Genomic DNA, 5871 nt, shown 5'->3' on the forward strand with positions numbered 1-5871 from the left:
CCTAACTATTAATGAAAGAAAGCATGTATCATAAAAATGATATTGAAGAACAAATTCCATACAAGAGAGTTTCTAAGGATTTACATTGATTCTCCAACAACAAAATAAGTTTAGTTCTCCATCATCATGGAAGAACTAGATGAACAATGCAATAAAAGAATGGAAGAGATAGAAAAACCCAAGAAAGAGAAGAGGAGAGCCGTCACCATCTCCAATTCTACCCGCAAGGGGTGAAAAGTGTATTTTTGCTTCGTTTCAGCCAAAGATACAAACCCCAGAACGTCCTAAAGCTTATATATTATTCTAAAAAGAACAGAAAATTAGGCCGAAGCCCAGAAAAGTGCCGCTCAGTGGTTTTTACCGCTCAGCGGCAAGTTGGCACTTCAGTTTTACCCCTCAGTTGTTGTTTTTGCCCCTCAGTGGTGATTTCGGCACCTGAAAACTGGCGTTCAGCGGAAATTACCGCTCAACGCCATTCGGTCGCAATGTTTTCTACAAACTGTTGACTTTTCTAGTTACTCTTCTTTCAAACCATTCAATTAGCCTACAAAATCAAGGGAATCTAGCACAAAACCATTAAATTCACCTTCAACTCTCTTATTTCAAACAATTCAACAAAATCATGAGTTCAAGCTAATTTCTAAGTCATAAAGGTTGTAATTGACGTCAATTTTAAGTATAAAAATAATAGTTTTTCAACTGTTATCAACCGCACGAAGCTTGGGCGCCCTATTTGGAGGCTTGAGCCTCGGAAAAATGACGTCCACTGCCCGGGCGCCCTCCTAGGTCGCCTGAGCGGCGGACCCCAAAGCCTGGGCGTCCAATTGAAAGCTCAAGCCCTACATGAGAACCGTCCACCGCCCAGGCGCCCTAGATGGGGCGCTAGAGCGTTGTGCGTCGCAGATCCAGCCCAGTTTTTGCTCTATTTCGACTCTTTTGGATCGGGCCCTGTTTCTACTCTTTTTCGACTTTATTTAAAGGACCCAGGCGCTTTAGGTTTTGTATCTCTGGCTGGAGTAGCATAACACCACACTCTTCTACTTTCTGAAGGCGAATCTGGAGGCGGGAGCTTCCTCTTCTACTTTTAGGGTTTCACTATCTCATGTTTTTCCATTATTCATCTAGTTTCTCCATGTCTATGGGGAGCAAAACTCTATTTGTTGTTGGGGGATTATGTAACCTTGTGAACTCTCGTGTATTTGAATTGATGCTTAATTTATATGTCTTTTCATTAATTGTTAGGGAATTCATCTGTTTCAATGCTTGCTCTATTTAACTCATTTAGTAGCATGATTTATGAATTGCATGAGTGCTGGGAGGTTCCTTACAATTCAGGTTCTTGTTGAATTCTCCCAAGGGTAATATTTCTCAGGGATGAGGGTATGAGTACTTGGTCATCTTAAGTTCTTGATCTTCAGACTTAATTTTCTAGGAACGTTAGGAATTGCACGAACTAGGAATTAAGGCAGGCTTATTGCGCCGAGGGATCGGGTTCTACGTAATTTAGTGAGTGACGTTAACATTAATGTAAAATGAAGAATTTTTATATACATGAGAGTAAACTTGGTGAAATCAAACCCTAATAACATATTCATCTCATATTAAACAACATCTGCTCATCTTTGTGTTACTCTACTATTGATCAATTTGCATTCATATTTAATTTTCTGTCTTTGCATCTTAAACCAATTATCTCCTTTTATTTAAGTCTTAATTAATCAAGTTATCACACAATTGTTTAGTGTCGAGAGTCTTCAGGGATACGATACTTGGTCTTACCATTTTATATTACTTGTGCGATTTGGTACACTTGTCAATCCATCAACAGATATATGATGAGAGGTGCAGAAAACTCTAGTCAAAAAGTTTTATCTTAGCCAAATATATTAACTGACTAACATTGTGTGTGGTAGGATAAAATCCATTGATAATAACTTTACAAAGTAGTAAAAGCCACCCGTACAAAATCCCCAAGAATTTACATCAGTACTTTATCTGAATAATTGAGTCTAGTATATATGATAAAGTTTTAAAAATATAGAAAATGACATTATGATAAAGAAAATGACAAAATAAGGGAATTATAACTCTTAACACTTTTTCATCATCAAAACACATGCATCTAAATTTAATTAACAATAAGCCCAAACTAAATTTAACTTATCTAAACCCTCTGTTCAAATCACACAAGCATACATAGAATAAATTATTCATTAATAATTCCAATATTTTAATCTTTTAAATTCGAAGGTTCCTATTTTTGCAAAATCGTCTTAAATAGATCCTCGTATTTTTTTTATCTCAATTAGGTCCCTATTTCTGTAAAAGTGATTCAATTGGAACCTTACCGTTAATTGGACTGGACGACATTAAGATTTTTGTTTCGTATCATGCTGACCAAGCAATTAATTCTGATGTGGCACACTGAAATCACATTAGGTGGAATTTAATTATGCATTAGGTGAAATTTAATTATAAAAGACAGAATAAAGTATTGTTTTCTTCCTTGGGTATCCTCTTCCTCTTAGGGTTTTGACGAGGGACAAAACGGTGACGTTTGAGGGGGAATAAGGGAGGGGGGAGCAGATCGAGACGAGGCAAGATTGGGGGTCGCGCGTGAGGATCACGGAGCTGAAGTTGTCAGTGGCGCGTCCGACTGTCTAGAGGAGCGTGGTGACGAGTTTCCCTGAGGGGGGGAGGGCGTCGAGGTCGGACCAAGAGGTAGCATAGGACGTTAGCAAGGGCGGCGGGGGAGAGGTGGTGTGACATCCGGGCACTGACGAGGGCGGGGAGTGACGCCGGTGCAAGAGGCATGGTGCAGGGGGCACAGACAAGGAGCGGCTCCTGGAAGCTTCGAGTGGAAGGGGTACATGGACGAATCGAACATACACCGGAATGAGAGGGATTGATTTGGCTACTCATATCACCAAATGCATTTGCTTTTCGGTAGCCTAACTCATAAGAACTCCATAGTTAAGCGTGCTTAGCTTGGAGTAATTCTGGGATGGGTGACCTTCTGGGAAGTTTTCCCAGAAAGGGTGCGAGTGAGGACAAAGCACACTGGAAAGCCTCGTGGTGATCTGTGGGGGCAGTCGATGGTCCCTTTGAGTTGTCGGGACGTTACAGATGGTATCAGAGCCTAGCCTCTCCCAGTACGGTGTGGTTTGAGGACGAACCAAAGCGGAAGTTGGTGGGCATGTGACATCCGGGCACTGACGAGGGCGGGGAGTGACGCCGGTGCAAGAGGCATGGTGCAGGGGGCACAGACAAGGAGCGGCTCCTGGCTCCTTCGAGTGGAAGGGGTACATGGACAAATCGAACATACACCGGAATGAGAGGGATTGATTTGGCTACTCATATCACCAAATGCATTGGTGAAGTTTAGACTCTGAATGGAAAATTTGTTCTCTCAGAAGGCTGCCATGGCAAATTTCACATTAGCCCATTGTAATCCAAGGATTCAATTTTTACAAAGAGTGTGACCACACCATAAGACATAAGGCACATTTTCAACAATGTTAAAGGATTCCTAGCATAATGGGCATTCCAACCTTTCCTCTCTGCTCACCATAGAAGTGTCGTCATCAGAATATTTTGAAACAAGGTGATGTGGCTTTGGAGAATCATATTCATTTTTAGACCCACACTCCCAAAAATGAGAGTAGATGCAAATTGCATCAGAAAAAACACTAACATTTAATCAACAAGTGAATATACACACCTACAGAAACTAAATCAGGTGACAAAACAAAATTCTTTTCTTTTTTTTCCCTTTTTTATTGGAAAAAAAACACTAACATTTAATCAACAAGTGAATATACACACCTATAGAAACTAAATCAGGTGACTAAACAAAATTCTTTTCTTTTTTTCCCTTTTTTATTGGGGGTCCCAACTTTTCTGTCAACACAGTCGAGAACATCTCAGTGCACTCCCACGGGTTCGCCACCCTTTCACACCAGGAGATCGATTTGCTGAAGATCGTGAAGAAGGCCTCCGATCCCAAATCTGTAGGGGATACTTTTTACCCAGTGAAACACATTGTGGTCGAGGATAGTTTTTTAAAATTTTAAATAATTAAATTTCACGTAACTCTGTCACAGTTGCAAAGTCAACATCCTACCTCATTGCAATTTTAACGCCGTTATAATAAAATTAACGACAAGTTTTCAATTGACTCAATTTTACAAAAATAGAGACTAATTGAGACAAAAAAAAAATACAAAAACCTATTTGAGACGATTATGCAAAAATAAGAACATCCAAAATTATTAAGAAAAATTTTATTTAAAATAACTTATCTTACAAGAAAAATTACCTCCCTGTTTAGAAACTTTCCAAGTACCCTAATACAACTTTAAAGGTTGATTATAAATCGATATTGCGGTTCTATCTCACTAATTGATTCGTAGAAAAGAAAAAAAAGTAATGATCAACAGAAAAACCTTAAAAAGAAGGTTTGAAAAGTTTAGAACCTTAAAAAAAGTAAAATTTTAATTAAAGTAAAAAGTAAATTATTTAAAACTATTAGTTAACTTTTATTTTCGTTTATATTAAAATGACATCCTTAGTATACAAATAAAATAAGTCATAAGTTACTGTATTGTTTTACTTTTGAGGTAGCCTTTAAGTGAGATATTATAAAAATAACCTATACTTTTATATAAAATAATTTAAGAATATCTATAATATTGTTCTTAAAATCAGTCACGGGACTGTCACAAACAGACAAATTCCCTCATTTCTAAATTAGTGATTGACAAAATTGCTATAGCAAGAGGTGGCCAATTGTAGTTTCTCTTCTTATCGCTTGGCAATGTTGTTACTTAATCAACTAAACAAGGTATTATTACAACTAAGTTCTTAATATTATACTAATTAATTCTTATTATTTCATAAATTTTATTTCAAAGATTTTATGATTTCTGATTAATTTTTACACATTCTATCAATTGGTTAAATCGCTAATAAAATGATAACACGTGTCATGATATTTTTTTAATAAAACAAGGTAAAAAATATTTTGTTTTCAAATAAATTAATAAAAAAATTATGCTGTTTCGGGCTTTTAACTTTTTCTTTACATGTCATCGTCCCTTTAACAATTTATATATCATATAATACCCTTTTAATAATATAATAGCTAATTGTTAAGCATATCATATCATAACTTTTGCAGTGTAAAATACCAACAACAAAAAAGTACTTGGGTAGTAAAATTCACAAAATTATAATAGTTGAATATATATAAATAACCCTTATAATTGTTATTATTTGTTTAACTTTTGAATAGTATATATGTTCACTATAATTTTTAACCCAAAAAATATAATTATATATCAGTCTTTTTCTAAACTGCACAAATTTAACATTTTAATTAATTTTTTTATAGAAAATACAAAATAATTAATGAATTTAACAACTAACTAAGTTAATAACAATCTTATAGTTGAAAAAAAATTGCAAGATAGATCATGTTGGTTTTCTACAGTTATCATTATTATAATAATATATTTTTGTTACAATAATGAATTAAAAAGACAGTAAAAAGAAATATATATGAAGCTCATGCCAAAATATCTCTTTTAATTTATTAAAAAAGTACTTATTCAAATACTTGTTCAAATGATTCCTTTAACATTTTCGCAAATCCTTTCGTGGAAAATGTTAATCAATGTAACATTCTTCTGAACAAACTTTTAATCCAGTTTTCAATGAAAACTTTCGTAAGAGAAGGGAAATTTAAGATTCTATGGAAGGAGCTTTGTTTATTATACATGTAATTATGTCTTTCATTCTCGAAAATAATTTTGATATACCAAATATATTTATGAAATTATCATGTTATATATATCACACATGCTTAATTTT

This window comes from Vigna angularis, chromosome 6 (assembly GCF_016808095.1).
Source record: "Vigna angularis cultivar LongXiaoDou No.4 chromosome 6, ASM1680809v1, whole genome shotgun sequence".
Classification (NCBI taxonomy): domain Eukaryota; kingdom Viridiplantae; phylum Streptophyta; class Magnoliopsida; order Fabales; family Fabaceae; genus Vigna; species Vigna angularis.